The sequence below is a fragment of the Mus caroli genome, chromosome 10 (genome assembly GCF_900094665.2).
Source record: "Mus caroli chromosome 10, CAROLI_EIJ_v1.1, whole genome shotgun sequence".
NCBI lineage: Eukaryota > Metazoa > Chordata > Mammalia > Rodentia > Muridae > Mus > Mus caroli.
In genome coordinates, this window is record NC_034579.1 from 101551255 (window position 1) to 101568563 (window position 17309).

The following is a 17309-nucleotide window of genomic DNA, read 5'->3' on the forward strand; positions in this document are numbered from 1 at the left end:
CGTTTTCCAGTTTTTCCTCGAGTGTCTTTTTTTTTTTTTTTTTTTCAAACTTCTAGACAGGGTTTCTCTGTGTAGCCTTGGCTGTTCTGGAACTCACTCTGTAGACCAGGCTGGCCTCGAACTCAGAAATTTGCCTGCCTCTGCCTCCCGAGTGCTTGGATTTTTCAATGTGATGCCAGCTTCAGGTTTGTTGTGAAGATGTACAAGGGAGCATGCGAGGCATCACAGTCACCTACCCTTCAATTGTAACTATGGATATTTTTACTGCCATATTCTTATTGAGCTTATTTTAGTATTAATCTTAGTCAATGTTATCAAAGTTAGAGTTCGATTCCAAAAACATAGGTTTGGTTATTACACGAAGAGGCAAAATGTGTAATAGAGATTTATTTGAAGTCATAGCTTTCCAGGTGTTTCCTACTGAGCTTGGAGATAAACTTTAAACTAAGCTAGAAGCCTGGGCTAACAAGAACTTCACAGAAAACCCGAGGAAGCTTCTTGTGAATGCACTGTTCAATGTACACCATGCTTGGAGATCCTAAGATGATTGACTAACCCTACGGGCATTGTCCGAGTTCTCAGAGGAACCCTTGAAGCAACACACAGCCAGCATCTTATGGGAACCTTTAAGAATTCCTATTTCTGGCATCCTTTGAAGTACTACCCCTATTCTCACACACGTTATATTTTTTAACTGCAGCTTAAAAAGATGACGTTTTCATTTTGTGGCAGTCTTGCTAACCTAATTAAGCAATCAAGTGATTTGTTATTTCAAGCATATCCCATTGTCTTCCTTGCATTTTGATTAACACACTAAAAAATTCTCTGCTGATATGCTTATTGGGCCCGAGGACCATTTACAGAACGGGAATCTTGTAAGGGAAAATGAGGATGTAAATTGTCAGAAACACGACAGGAACACTAGAATGAAATGCATTTCTTTCCTCAGGAGGAAATTACCATGGAAGAAGTCAGTGTGTAATAGATCCCCAACTCCCACTCCTATGTTGAAAAGAAACACTTTGACCCAGGCCCAGCTTTCAAGCATACATTTACTTTGGAAGTTCTGAGCATAGCTCCTGTAACTTTCCTGAGTTCTGTGTGCCTATAACTAATGTAAGAACTTTCTCAGTGTGCCTGTAAATTCTCTTAAAGATATTTTATTTTTAATTCATTCTCTCTCTCTGTCTTTCTCCATGTGTCCATCTATCTGTCATCTGACTCTGTGTGTGGCTATATGGGGTATGCATGTATAGGTGGTAATATTGGCAATTATTTTAATGTCTATCTTCAGTCATCATATTTAGTGCTTTCCCAAGTATGGTACTCAGTTGGGAACGGTGTATGGACCTTCCAGGATGTTCCTAGGGTTGGTTAATCACTATTGATGCAGTTTCTAACCTCCACATTTTTGTTCTTGGTATGGGCTAGTCACTTAACAGCACTAGTGTGTCATGAAAAGCATTTAGTGAACTGTAGATCTTATTTTGTTTTTTGTAGCCAAAGAGGAAACTAAACTGTACCTTTTGATCTTGAGAAAGTGACTCTTGGATCAGAATACTATGACATTCATTGACAAATCAGGATTCAGACTTGTTTTCGATGAAGAAGACTAAGAGGCCATTAAACAGCATTCTTTCCAAGCTCCTTTCTGTGAATTGGATCACCAGGCAACGCACACAGGTCTATTTGGTAGTAAGAATCAGACAGACTGTTGTGAACTATCTTCTTTGAAGTTTCCCTTAGGGAAGGGGATTTGAGTTTGACAGTCTGAGAGAGAAGGATTTTGTATATGACGTGCTGCAAAGAAGGGCTGCCAAGCTAGGGTGAGGATTGCATGTCAAGCATGAGGACATATTCTTTCCTGTGTTGTATTTAGGCCAAAGCTTTAAGAATTGGAAAATTCTAAGACTCCACAAGACACATGCCCCAACCACCCCCCCCCCAGACGTGCAGAAAGTGATGAAGAAGATAAAACTTCCATGCCTACGCTGTAATGGGAATCTAGCATAGTTAAGTAAATGAAAAGGTGGGTTTGTTATTTAGCTGCCGGATAGCCATCTCCATTTGTTCTGATTGGTAACACAGCTCTAATGTGTCGCTAGCTGAGCATGCCGTCGATACCTCCTTGAACTTGGCCAACTGTGAACCTCTGAACAGGGCTTAGGTAACTTCACTCCTGTGGTTCCTCAAGGCCCTAATCAGCACACGGAGAGTATGTTATTGCTTCTAAATATAACTCAGAATCTGATATTTTCTCTTAGACTCAGAAGGGGCCTTTAAATCAAGGCCTTTTTTCTATTTATAGATACGTGTTGCCCATACATGGGGTAGGGAAAACAAACTAGTGGCTCTAATTTGAGCTGTTTAGTAGCCGGGCCGATGGCTCACACCTGTAACCCCAGCACTTGGGAGAATGAGGCTTGTGGACTGCTGAGTTCCAGGGCCGACTGGGTTATAATACAACATGGGCTAGGTTACACAGTGACCTCAAACATCATGAGCCCTCCTTCGAAAACACCCCTTGCCACAAACCTAGAAAGAATCAAACAGCAGAATGAAGTCAAAATAAACCTATCCAAATGGGAAGACTTAGCAGAGCCCAGCACATGGTAGATCTTAATAGGGAGGGAATGAATTAATGAACAAACAGTAAATTTCAATTAACATTCAACATGGATATTATTACTTTCTGAAAAAATCTAGTGAATAAATAAATGACATTTTGATAGTCTAGAATGTGATGTGGTCTCAAGCTGTCAAATGCAAGTCTTTTGATCATTTACAGGAGGGACCATGCATTCCCTAGAAGCCTGTTCGTGAAGGTTGCCTTTCGTACGGTCTCGATGCTTAAGTTAAAAACCCAGCCTGATGATTTGTGCAATGGAAATCTTTTGTCTCACCTCAGATTTAGTGCAATATAAGTGAGAACACCACCCGTTTCTATAAATAGGGCTTATTTAAGGAAGTATTCCTTTCGTGGAGGAGAACTATCCGTGTATCAAAGTGAAATGGAATCAGCACTCATTCGAGAGCACATTTATGATGAGGCAGTGTTTGCTTAGAGAATGACTAATCTTTTTTCCCCCTCTCACTGTCTTTCCCTCAAGTTTTAAATAAATGATGCTACAGAGATACCCCTGTAAAGCAACTGTAGGCATGAGTCGTGATAGAATAAGGCAGTACAGTGTTTGACACGTGACTGGCTAGTGTCCCTCCTTCCATTTCCTGTCAGTCCTCTTGAGTTGGTATTTGGTAACTGTCCTTGATGATGTACTCCTACGATCCAGAGCGTGTCAGACAAGCAATGAGTTAGCCATGAAATTCTCGCAGAAAGCTGGGACGTTGTACACATTAGATCATCGTACATGTCCAGTGCAAGGATGACAGATGGTGAGGTAGACATTCTCTCCTTTTTCCAGACCTACGTGCTAAGTGAGTGGCACAGGAGTTATCTAACCCGAGTCAAACTGATCCCACATTTGGGATGTTGTCATAGGACCCTTCACTCTGGACCATTCCAACAGTCCCCACTTTAACCCCATCTTCGTCCTGAGCATAGGTTCAGTTCCATTCCTGGGGTTCCTGGCTGATCTCTCTGACTTCATTTCTCAGCTGTGCCTGCCTGTGTGCTCCCAGTTTGTCTTGCAGAAGAATGCCTTTGCCCGTGCTGTCTTCTGAGCCTATTCACCTGTCCTATAGAGGCCCTCAGCTGAGGGCTTCCCATCTCCAGGAAAAATCCATGACCTCTCTGCCCCCATTTCAAGTTAGCCTCCCTCCCTCTGAACTTCTCTAAAGTCCTGCTGGTCAGCAAATGACTATCCAGGGGCCATATCTATCTACGGCAAGTTTTCATAGGCACAAGCTAAGACCATTTATATATTTTTAAATGTTGAAAACAATCAAAAGGAGATTAATATTTCATTAGCTGCAATTCCTATCTCAAAATAGTTTTATGGGAACACAGCCATGCCTGCTTGTGCCACGCTATCTGGGGCTGTTTGTGTTCTCTAATGGCAAAGCCGAATGCTTCTAAGAATCCTTGTGGGCTGCGAAGTCTAAAATATTTACTACCTGGTATCCTGAAAAAAAAAATGTTTGCCAGTCAGTGTTTCTGTGTGGTGTTTCCTGCCTTTGGAGGCAGGGATTGAATTTTACTTAGCTTTGTCTCTTCCGCTCCTGGCCCACAGTGTACTTAGAAAGTAGGTAATATGTATATACACGTCAAAAATTTATAATTCCAGACTTGTGTCGTTCAGATGCTTGTGAGCAGCCCTCCAACTACCTAGTGGCTCCCAGTCCTTTCACGGCAATGAGAATTCTGAAACTAATCTGGCCTACTCCTTTTTTTTTTTTTTTTCTTTTTAAAGAAAGGTTTGCTTCTCCTTAAAACATGACATTATTTCCAAGATTTATGAAGCAATTACCACTTGTTAGCATGTATACTATTTTTACATTAAAATTAGGTATCACATTGATATATTACAGTGTTCTGTTGTAGGCTAATGAGTAATTGATTTTTAAAGAGAAAAATTGAAGCAATATATTATATTTTGTGTCTTTAGTAAGAGAAAAAGGGGGTGGGTAACATTATTGACTTCCGCTCCCTCACCTTCTCTCTTTTCCTTCCTTTCTCTCTCCCCTTTTCCTTCCCCTCCTCTTCTAAACTCTTTCTCTTTGACAGGGTCTCCCTCTATTGCCCCCTCTCCAGCTAATTAGAACTGGCTATCCTCTCCTCACCATCTCATACATGTTGAAATTACGTGCATATGTTACCATGCCTACCAATGCTGGTTTTATTGATGCAACTTCAGGTGCCCAGTGCAAGCCTGATCTAGACTGAACCACACGCACCAGTAGAGTAAGGTTTTGGAGTCTAAAATAATGAGAGGAGGAGGGTATGTATAGGTTATGTGTGTGTGTGTATGTGTGTGTAGATTGTATATGATTAGTCACTACTAATATGACTTTCTCCTCTTTTGGGATCACAGGAAACCTTGGATGACAAAAGTCACCTAGGTGCAGAGATCATTTTTTTTTTTTTTTGGCAAGGATCCTCCTGCATGTTTAAATAAGACTGTTGGTTTAGAGTACTTGATATATCACTTGCTGTTTTTGAATTACTAGTAGTCAACCTTCTAGAAAGTGTATGTCCTGGACATTCATTAAATAGATGGTAATTTAGACTATATCTACCACTATGAGCTTGGATTAGAGATCACATTGCAATATCATTTCCAAAGGAAACATAATAGGCAAGAAAAAAAATCAGATACTAACTGAATATCATCCTAACAACATAGCCACCATAGCTAGATTTGGACAGTTACTATAGTCTGGATAACTTTACTGGATAGCACTTTTTCCCCCCTTTTGTAATGCTGTAGATTCAACCCAGGGATAATGCCTTAATATATTTCATTCAGTTCTTCTGATTTTCTGATTCTAGTTCAGGCCATGTTAGTTCATGCTATATGTTCAATATTGGAATACAATGAATTGATTGATTTTAATTTCCTCATGGGGCCAAGACACACTAGGTATTGTTAGATGATGGCCATCCGTGAGAGAATTAAGCAGTGTCTCTGGAGAGAACAGTTTATAGAACAGAGCTGCTGATCCATGGCCTGCAACACATGATAGACTGCAATACCTCCAGTGGGTCATAGGAACGGCTGAGAGAGGAACACTGATGGCGTCTGTCGCTGCTAATGATTAAATAACTCAGTCTCTTGAGTGACAAAAGGCATTTGCAGGACACAGGCAAGAAACACAGCAATCAGGGGCCAAAGGAAAACAATGTAGATAAGTCAAGAGGTTAAAGGATGAGCTAGGATATTTCCTGAAGAATTCAATACCTTCTCCACTGCCAGTTACCAAATTGAAAAAGGAAGAGAAGAAGCAGCCAGTTGAAGGTCTTTACCTCACTTGTTGGAGGCCTGGTTTCTGATGAGTAAGAGCCAATTAGATCTGCCCCGAGATGGTGGCCGCCTGTGATTCCTGCCTTCCCACTGGGAAGTCTCTGCTCACTGTTCCACACCTGTTCTTTTTGTCTGATATAAACTTGTAAATATCCACCTTCCCCCCTCTTTTTGTGTTGTCATTGAAAAGCACACAAATTCCTTCTGGACACGATTTCCAGAAGAGACAAGACACAGTGAAAGAACGGAGTGAAGAGCAGTTGCTCGGTGCCCATCAGGGCATTTGCTGGTATCTACCAAGGTGCCGAGATGTGTGCATGGTAGCATTTGCAGGCACAGTTGGATACTGTTACTTTGTCAAAATAATCTAGAGAGAGTATTAATTATGAGTCAATGGATGATTTTTGTGCAGAATCATGTTCTAGAACTGGGATAATGGCCAATTGAGAAGACAGGATGCAGGCAGAGGGATTTGGTGGCATCAGCAGACTGGCATGGCAACAGGGGTGGCACAAGGAGCTAGAACCTGCCATTTCCTTATCCTGGGACTTCTGCTCCATCCACTGACTCCCAAACCTTGGTTTCTTTAGTCTGTAGGGATAATGATACATATCTCATGGGATTATGTTTACTGTTAAACAAAACCAAATTAGAGAATGCTTAGCATTAGATTATAGTTTTGATTTTCTTAGTACCAGGAGTCCTCCACCCTTTTAAGGCGAAGATAAACTGCTCTTGGTGTCTTTGATCGTTCTTTTCTCTCATGGCATTAACTTTAGGATGGTTGGTATCTCTTAGAAGTTCTCAGTCAGCCCAGGCTGGCCTCGAACTCGTGATGCTCCTGCCTCTGCCTCCTTCAGCAAATCCTACCAGTGTGCGCCACCACTACCGGCAAAATATGGAACGCTTCACGAATTTGCGTGTCATCCTTGCGCAGGGGCCATGCTAATCTTCTCTGTATCGTTCCAATTTTAGTATATGTGCTGCCGATGGCTCAGTGGGTAAGAGCACCCGACTGCTCTTCCAAAGGTCTGGAGTTCAAATCCCAGCAACCACATGGTGGCTCATAACCATCCGTAACGAGATCTGACTCCCTCTTCTGGAGTGTCTGAAGACAGCTACAGTGTACTTACATGTAATAATAAATAAATTAATTAAAAAAAAAGAAGTTCTCAGTCAGAAATGAAAATGTCTTAGGAGATGGACGGATTTCACAGGAAAGCCCCCAATTGTGACTGTTGGGAAAGTAGACCATAACCCAGTCCTTTGAGTGAGCCTGCCTGGAGTCTTTTTTAGACCCTAAAAGAGAAAGGACCAGATAGGATCCACACTGCTTGCCATTCTTGGTTCTAGGTCAGAGCTGTGCTGTTCCAATACAGAATGCTTACTTCTTCCAGACAGTGTTGTGTTTGCTTTAAGTCTCTTCTTTTGCAGCGTACACATCTCCAATTCCACAAATAGTTCCTTTGCTGATGCTGTGTCTGCCCTCTGTATGACCCCGATCTCCCGCTGCGCTTGCTTTAGAAAGTTAATGTCCCTCTAGTTAAATGTGTTACTAGGAATGAATGTAGCCTCCCTGGCCCCTCAGCACAGGGTGCAGGGGCTCCGTGGCTGGAGACTCATCTTAAAAATGAATAATCCTAGTTGATAATAAGAGTCCACTATTGTTTTACATTTCAGGTTAAATCATTTTGAAATTCGACAAGGAGGGAAAGCCAAGGATCATGTAAACAGAGCAAACAAACAAAAAAAATGGCTTCGTCCCGACTCATCTAGGAAGAAAAACAATCTATTGTGATGCCTTGCTTGCAAGCAAATATTAAATTTTAGCATCTTTAATGATTAGCTCTACATGAATGTCAACTGGCAGTTATGAGTCAAAAATCTATATATGTTATGATATCTGGGGGAGAGTTTTAATAGATATTTCTCTATTTAAATTAGCTTGTGGATAGTATTCTCTTACCTTTAACTCACATAATGAAGTTTAGTTCCCTGGCACTGAACCCCATTGTGTGAATACTAAACATGTCTTTGTCCAGGGGAAAAAATGCAGCCTTGATCATAATACATTTGTAGGGAGCTTTTCATTTGAGGATCTGGCTGAAATACACCTTGTAATTTTGTGTTTGCTGGCCTTAGCATTATACGTTAACACTAGAGTCTACAACATAGTCACCAGGTTTATAGTTTCACCGAAAATGCTTCCTTAGCAATGCAAGGTTGATTTAACCTTGGGACTGGCTGGCTAGTTGTCTGAGAGAGGCACAGTTCAAGAGTGCAGATGTGGGCACCTTGAGCAGTTAGCTAAATAACGCATCAAAGAGGGAAACGGAGAAGATCTTACCTCGCCTCGGGACTCAGTAATACACAGGTTTTTTTTTTTTTCCCCTCATAGTTCATATCTAAGTTCTTAGTAAATGCTTTAAAAGAACAGGCTTTTCTATTAGCAAGGTGAACAATTCACTTTAGATGAAGGCTAGAGGGGTGAGGCACAATCTAAGCAAAGAATTCTTCCAAGGGTTGAATTGCTAGGATGGGTGCAGCCCGAGGACAAGTGTGTTATAGAAAATGAAATTTCAGAGAGAAGAGAACAAGCTAAAGAGGGTCAGAGGGTCATGAAAGGATGTGAGTTGAGATGTGTGCTATTCTTCTTTATTTTCCTCTCTCTCTCCCCACTCCCCATGTGGTTATGCAACAACATCGCACAGTGACTGCAGACTCATTGAATCCAATTAGGTATTTATTAGCTGGGGCAAAATTATTAGTCAAGGCAACAGGGGGTTGCTCAGGGACTAGGCCCTGCCACTTCTAGTCAAATTGATGTTGTTCCTACAGATTCCAGCTCACGAGGGTGGTGGTGGTGGGGTGGGGTGGGGGAGCGGGGGAGGCTCACTGTAGTGGGGAGGGGAGGTCTGGCTGTCAGGTACCAACTTGATAATAAGGGCTGCACAGACTCTGTCCTTTCTTTCTTACTGCTGCTTCTGGGCCAATTAACTGAGTTTGTCCTGGGCGTGTTATCATAAGAGAAACATTTGGAAGAGAGCTCTGGAATCTTAAACAATCAAGTCACCGGCTTTGAGAACTGAGGCTATCACTCAAGTCTCCTCTCCATATCCATGGGTTTAACCAACCCTTAACTGAACCTATTTTAAAAAAAACTGCATTTGTACTCAACCTAGAGAGACTTTCCCCTTTCTTCCGGTCCCCACTCCTTCAGCAGTACAACAGAGCAACTGTCAGCACATCATTTACATTGTATCATGATTGACAGGTACATCCACAGAGAATGGGAAGTATACAGTGATCTGCAAGGACTAGATCATTTTTTATATAGAACTTGAACGTTCTCATCTTTTGGGCATACACTAGAGTTGAATGGGTTGGGCTTAGAAATAACTCCCAACAAGATACTGAAGAACAGCTATACTGAGAAATACATCCTATCTTACTTCTTATAAAATATGCTGGGGATTATGGTTAAATACTATCAAGAGAGGAGAGAACTTGCTGGGCTAGTTTCTGGATGCTGTCATAACTGCTTCTCAGTTAATAAGGAGACATACATTAAAGTCCTGTATGTACTTCCTGCTCACCACAGACACATGGCTTAATTTTGCATATCGCTGAGTGATACAGTGTATGATATCTTGCTATTTTCAATCTCATTTGCTCTCATGGTTATGTAGAGAGCGAAAGGAGAAAAGACAGTGAAGGCTGGAAGAGCAGAGCAGATATCATGAGACCTATAAACACTCATCCAAGATTACCTAAGTAGTGATAGTTTAAAAAGCAATGCTGTGAGTTAATTTTGTATTTATTTTTCAGTAACTTCATTAGAGGATAATTCAATGACAAGCTGTCCAACGATATAAGGCATAGAGCATTTTCATCACCCCCTTGTCTTCTCGGTAGCTTTAGATGCACACTGTCAAGTGTATCAAGTTTGTCTGTGTCCATTACAAAGTGTGGTTTCCTTGCTTGTATGGGATTTGCCCATCCATTTAGCAAAGTTGTTTTCACTTTTTTTGAGTATTGTGAATAATGTCACTGTAAACATCCAATAACCATGCAACCATGCACATATGTGGCTAGCTTATAGACATGGTTATATCAGCTACGGAGGAACACACACACACACACACACACACACACACACACACACACCTTGAATCAAGCTTTGCTATGAAGAAATATTAAAAGTTAACAAAGAATTTTCTCTTGCTTAGAAATAATTGGTAGCTATGTGATGCTCTCTACTTAGAACTTCCACCTAATGTTACCTCATCTGTGAACTCAGCAACGAAGCTGTGTTTAATATCCCAATTTTATGGATGAGCAGACCGAGGGGCTGAAAGGTCATGGGTTTTCGATTCAGGGTTTGCAATGCCAGTTTGTGTCCTTTCTGCTGCACCCTGGTGGCTCTCAGGAGAGGGTCTGTTCATGGCTGACTTGTATCTCCACTGGATGCCAAGGAGGCAGGGACAAACACTGGCATTTTCAGACACCTACTTATTATTAGGCTCTGGCCTGTAATGACTGTTAAATCGTGCCGCAGGCATGCATCTTGGCGAGCAAGGTCAGGCCACATGGAAAGCATTCTATAAAGTTAAATTCCTGTCGGGAAGCTTTTAAGGTGTTTATATTTTAATGATGTTATTAAAATGAAAGTTCAGACTTGCATAATTCATGTGTTCAGTGCCTCTTTTAAAATCCCTGTCACTGAACTTTTTTTTTTTTCATTTTCTTTTCTTTTTAAAATTTCAGTGAGATTCTTAAAGTACAAACAGGTATTTCAAGGGAGAGTAAGATAGATCTCTAGTTATACTGAGTGGGAGCTTCTCTGGTATTGAAATCTTCAGGCTAGGTTCACTCTCAGTGTTTCTCCTGTGTCATAGACAGCACCACAAGAACCATGTTGTTTTCAATGCAAACAACCCATACTAAGAACAGCTTATAGATTTATGGTTTGATAATGTCTAGGAATTGGGACAGTCTCTGGAAAATATCTTTGGCTTTGTAAGGGTTTATTTTTGTATTTTTTACTTCCAGTGTCTGTCGCAGGTTTATTTAGATTGCTATCAACAATGCTGCTAGATTGAGTGCATTCTAATGGGTTTAAATTGCTACAAATGCAGTTGATGAAAGTCTAGAAATTTACAAGTTGATCACTAGATTTTCTTTCTTTCTTTCTTTTCTTTTTCCTTTTTTCTTTTTTTCTTTTTTTTTTTCTTGGTAGAGGGGCAACTCTTTGCAATCAACAGAGGTTGTCTTTTAAGCAACACTCCCCTCCCCCTTAGGTTTTGAACTTAGGGTAATTGCATCTTACTTTAAAATCCCCCCTTATTTAATGCATAATGAGATTGTATAAATGCAACGTTTTATTTTTCAGCAACAGGAGCTTGGTTGCAGAGGCAGTAGCAGCAAGCAAACTGAACGTTGTTAGAAGGATGAAGATTTCCCCATTGCCTTTCTTTCTCTCAGTGATAGTTAGGGACTCTTTCCATCTCAGGCATACTGAGAAAAGCTTTCTTTCAATCTGTCGACTTGGCTTGATGACCAGGAGGAGTTGAAACTTATTTATTTGTTTATTTATTTATTTTTACATTTCTTCCTATCCAAGAGTTTATAACTTGATTTAAGTATTGTTTAGAAACCTTTGGTTAAGACAGTTTTCTAAATAGAGTTTTACTGGTAAGAAAATTACTAAACATATGATAATATATCCAGAGAAAGATGCTATACAAGCAGTAGATGCAATGGTTGCTTACCAGATATGGCTTGGAAGAGCTCTGTTACACACTAGTGCAGAGACCAAAATAATAATGAATGTGACATATCTCAGTTGAGTACAATGCACATATTTTTGTGCATGTATACATATGAACATGTGTTTGTGTGTTTAAATATACAGGTAGAGAAGAGAATCTGGAACTACATGCAATCTTAAGTTGTGTCCTTGAGGTGACTTCCTTTGGGGACTGATTGGGCCATTGAAGTCATTTGCATCCTAAAGGAAGTGATGGGGCTATTGTTTCCTTTAGCTTTCTTTGAGTTCTGATGATTTAAAGACTGTTATTCTAGTAACATCTTGAAACACTGCCATTTGTGAGCACATTTCGTTCCTTAATGAATCAGAAAACGGAAGTCCATGAACAAATCTCAGTCTATCAAGTAGATAAATATGTAATCTTGCAGTCACATATGTATGCACAATATTACTGCAAGCCTACTATCAGTAAAAGTACATTAGGCTCCTTGTTAATGGGGGGAACGTGTTAATTAATTACATAGCCATATTGTTGCCTGACATCAATCATTTGAAATATATGAATTTCTTAAGGCAATCGATCTTATTGCTTTAGTCTTAGAAAAGGCAGTTTCAACATTCCAAAAGATTAAAAAAAATGCACTTATTTCAGGTTTTTAAGTTAAAATATCACTTTTCCTTGATAAACACTGAAGGTTTTTTTGGTTTTTGTTTTTTGTATGAAAAAAAAAATAGGAAGCCCTTGTGAGCACACAGCCAAAGAAAGGGCTTTCAGATGTCACAAAGGCAGTGGCTGCTATGCTCTTCTGACCCTGTGATCTGAGGAAGTCAGCCCATGAAGTAGTAGGCAGTTCATACTGAATCCTGGCCTTGGCCTATCATCCTGGGCAAAAGACATGGCTGGGGATTTATTCTGAGCCTTCACCCCTTCCCTGGAGAATGCCTTTATGACCACTGAGGGGTAACTACAGTAATGTGTCTATGTCTGTGCAACTCTTGTCTCTTGAGGACAGTATGCCACTCCATTTTGAAGCCATTAAGGATGATGGAGAAAGAATAAAATGAGGACTACATAAAATCTCGGAAGATGCTTGCTAAGATATCCAGTAAATTTCAAGAATGATACTTTCTAGTTTTGTTTCTCAAGGTGCTACTATGAAAGTACTGCTATATGTTGCCAAAAGAATTCTACTTAGGAGAAGAAAGATTCAATCAGAGCAGTCAGAAGAGAGAGAGAACAAAGCATGAGATTGGTAGAGCTCTGCCATGTGTGCATGGCTAGGCGAGGTTTGTTTATTTAACATGTATGAGACATGTATGTGAGAATGGGAGACAAAGTTGAAACTGTGTTTACAGTAGGCTTTAGGAAAGCATGTGGCATGACTCAGGAGGAAAAGAATAATGCATGAAATGAGGAGTGAGGGTTAAGGAATGTGTCCTCTTAAAAGTGGAGATGGGTTTGGGAGAACTTGGCATGCAAGCATATGAACTGAGTTTGGATCTCCAGTTCCCATGTAAAGCCAGGTGGGCATGGCAACCTGCCTCTAATTCTAGTAATTGGGAGACAAAGATGGGGAATGCCCTGGGCAAGATGGCCACTTAAATAGGCAAAAATTGATCAAGCTCTGGGTTCAAGTGAGAGACCATCACTGAATATATAGGATGAGAACTAGTGAGAGAGACACCTAATATCAACTCTTGGCCTCTATACATACATGTGCCTGTATACATTCATGTGTTTTCACACATGCATATACATACCACACATACAAGTACACACAAAAAGTAGACATAGCTATATGATAACCAATTTTTGTTGCTATTTTAGACAGGGTCTCACTCTAGAGCCAATGGTGGCCTGGAACTCCTGAGTCTTCTGCCTCAGTCTCCTGGGTGATGAGATTCCAAGTGTCTGCTACAATGTGTGGCTACCTTTTTTATAATATGATTCATCCTTTTAAAGATCCCTTTTCCTTTATGTGTATGGGTCTGCATATTTGTATGCAATGTGTTTTGGTGCCCTTGAAGACCAGAAAGGGGGAAGAAGCCTAATGTGAGTGCTGGTTGCTGAACTTTAGTCCTTAGGAAGAGCTTTATGGGCTCCTAACTGTTGATCGATTGAAGGATTCATCCTTGGATTTCTAGGAGATCCAAACACTGGATATGTTCTTAAGGTGTTGTAGGCTTTGCTAACAGATTTCTTATGCCTTAAAAAAAGGAAGAGAAAGATAACACTGACTTCTGCTAAATGTTTTTAAAAAAGAAGTATTTGGGAATACTTCTGCTATTCTAGTTAGCTATTGGAAATTCCAAACCTCTCTATTCCTTTTCTGTGTCCTGAGTGAGAGAAAGGGGAGGGATGGTTAAGTGAAAGAAGACAATGCATTCACACGGTCACCTGGACCAGGCAGTGCGGTACAAAACTGTGGAACTGCTAAGGGTTACTCACGCAAAGGTGCATGGGAGGAGGTTCTGATGGGATAACATAAAAGGCTTAACAAAGTCCATTTTAAAGCCCATCAACACAGAGAAAACTCTCATCTATTGATTTGTCTTATATTTCTGTCTGTCCCAGATCCTTGACTAGTGTTTGCCACCCAACTATAAGGCAGAACTACAAGGCGAAGAAAAATGGACAAAGAATTTCTGAGTGGAAAGGTACCTTTGAGATCACCCAGAATGGCCTTTCTTTTCATCTTTTTTCTTTTAAACATCAAGGTTACCTCTTAATTCTAGCATTGTGGAGTGGGCAAGTGGGCATCACTGTGCTCTGCTTTCATGATCTTAAGACTTTAATCATGAATGTGCTCTGCCTTCCTATCCCAGACTACAAAGTCCTCAACTTCTTAGCCTGTCTTCAGAGATAGTCCCTTGATCCTCTCTATCCAGGCTGCCCTTCTATGTTGGCTAGTCATTGAACACTGCTGTCTGTTTTGAGGTGGGTGGCCATACCTATGTGTACTCCACACAAGGATAAATGCAGGGTATTTCCATCTCATCCTTATAGAATCTTCTTATAGAATCTTCTGGAATAGTACTAACTCTACATTGACTCTGTAATTCCATAATCTAATTTGGATTATAGTTTTCCTTTTTTAGTGAATTGTTTCTAAGATTTTCTGCAATGAAATGTGTGGTAACTTTCTGTTGTCATGACAAAATACTTATAAGGTTTATTTAGGTTCCTGTTTTGGAAGCTCCGTGTCACAGTTGGTTGTCTCCATTGACTTTGTCTTTGGGGTGAGCTAGAACATCATGGTAGAAAACACGTGGGGCGCAAAGCTGTCCAGCACATGGTAGCTGGTGAGCAAGGAGAGGAAGGGTCTTGGATCCCAATACCCCAGTGCTTACCCTGGCACTAGGGCCTATGATTTAAAGGTTCCATCTTGCCCCTTCTCAGTAGCACTACAGGCCATTGAGGGAGCCTTCAATGTGTGGACCTCTTGAAGAATCATCTACATACTATAGCAAAGCTGTTTTATGTTTTGCGTTTGCTCATGTCCAGATTTTTCATGTACTCTTTGAGTTTCAAAAGTCAGTGTTTGGGAATACACAAAGTGGGAGGTTCCAAAGTGAATAGTAAACTTATCAGGGGCTTTTGAAAGCATCATTTCTACATCTCTGTCTGGTGATTACTCTTTTAGTATTTCCTAGCTCATTTTGACTTTCATGTTAAGGAGTTTATTGCAAATTCAATTTCTTGTCAATTACTTTTGGCCCAATTAAAATATTTTAATATTTAAATATGTAACTTTGAGCCACCAAATCTTGTAGCAGTCAATTTACAATAGTTAGAAAGCATTTGTAATCACATTGTACTTCCAGAAGTGCCATATATTCCCTCCTAGGATCAGCCACTGATCAGTAGGAAACATTTTCATTAGACTTTTTTCCAACCTAAAACATACTCACATTCCTTATGGTTGAACTCCTTCCCATCCTGTTCAACACTGTGCCTCTCATAGGGCTTGAATGTCACTGTTTGAACTGTATCCTCTTTTGTGTGCAAAGAATTAAATACTAAAATAGCATGTCAACTTATATCTAAGAAACAAAGCAATCTATTAATATCCAATATCTAGTTTTATAGACTCACTAATTCCATTTTGCTGTGTAAGTAACCATGTGACACTAAGCAACCAACCAAATAATTTATATTAGTGACTGCCTTAATGGAATTTCTGTTTGGGATTAAAAGATATTTGAAATCAAGTTGAAGTCTTAATGTCTTTCAATCTGTAATGTAGTTAGTCACCTGCTCTTCAGGTTGACTCTAGTGGGACATGAAAGTCATGTTTTACTAGTGGAGTGTGAAGATGGACTATGGTGATATCCTAGCTGTGCCAAACTCAAGATCTGTGATTTTGAGCAAGCTGTTTGTTGGTTCTACCAATAAAAGAGCATTGAACATAGTCTGCACCCACATTTTGGACTAGGGATTAAATCAGTTAACACGCATAGCGCATTAAAACAGAACCAACCTCCACTGTGCTAGGCAGGTATGAGGAGAGGCATACTGCCTGGCAGGGAGGGGGAACTCAGGGTGTGTGGTAGAGAGTCGCCAGCACATACCTGATGGCCACAGAGCTTACAGGGAACACTGTGCTTGCCGTTGTGAATTGAGTGTACCTCAGCCTGCTGCTTGATTTTAACTGATCCCAGGGTCTGTCTGTGTCTCCTTCTACTTCCTTAAAACTGTTCAGTCCTTCAGGCATTGCATGTGTCTTCATTTTGGCATACTAGCAACTGTGCCTACTTCTCAACTTGCACTGGACTTGGTTATTACTCTTTTATAGTTCTTTATAATAACTCAGTTTCTAGAACCATGTCATTTCAAGAGTTGTCATTTCGTTTTTAGAACAGTCTGTGCACTTCTCAGAGCTTCCTATTATTTTTATCCACATTATAATTAAGCATTTTGAAATGTTGCAGAATTAATTTTACATTGTAACATTCAAGCCTAAAATTATGATGAAGCTTCTGACATCACTGCCAACTTATTATGCATATTCCTGTCCCATTAGCTCAATAAGAAGCCAGCATATTTGCATATTATTGCTTGACCCTGATATCATGGCCAATTAATTTGCATATCCCTATCTAATTGGCTCAAATAAGTTTCTGCCTGTTTATTTATTGGCCTAGCTCCCAGACTAGTGGCTTTTAGTTCAAGTCAATTGAATTTGGAGCAGTTTTCTTCTTAATGCTTTCATTACCAATAGATGGACACATAGGAAGGTGGTCAAGGACATTGGAAAATGACTGCAGAACCTGTAAAGGAAACATCTGCCTTTGTCTCCTCTTTTCACTGACAGAGATTAAAGAGGGAAAAGACAAAACATTCACACTTTTCAGGCAGGAGACACTAGAGTCCTAAAAGAAATATAACCTTTTATTTGAGAAAATTCTTGTATATAAGTCAAAGGGTGTATTTTTTCCCCTATATTATTGATAACAAAATTCTATCTTAGGACTTGGCTGATATAAACCTTAGTTAAAATTATGTAGCAGCTAAGCTTTTAAAGTGTCTTGTCTTCTTTGGTTTTATTTTTTAAGTTTAAGATGGGCTTGTTTAAGACAATGGAGGAGCTAGAGAAAGTACCCAAGGAGCTAAAGGG

At 40.1% G+C, this 17309-nt stretch overlaps 1 protein-coding gene and 1 non-coding gene across 7 annotated transcripts in view; both read right to left on the reverse strand.

The window, feature by feature from the left end:
• Positions 1-17309, reverse strand: part of Syt1 (synaptotagmin 1) — a 507387-nt gene that overhangs the window by 58679 nt on the left and 431399 nt on the right. The gene's annotated exons all lie outside the window — the stretch shown is intronic.
• LOC115032287 lies at positions 6814-6917 on the reverse strand. Its single transcript, XR_003837927.1, has one exon. It is a non-coding gene; the product is annotated as a U6 spliceosomal RNA (small nuclear RNA).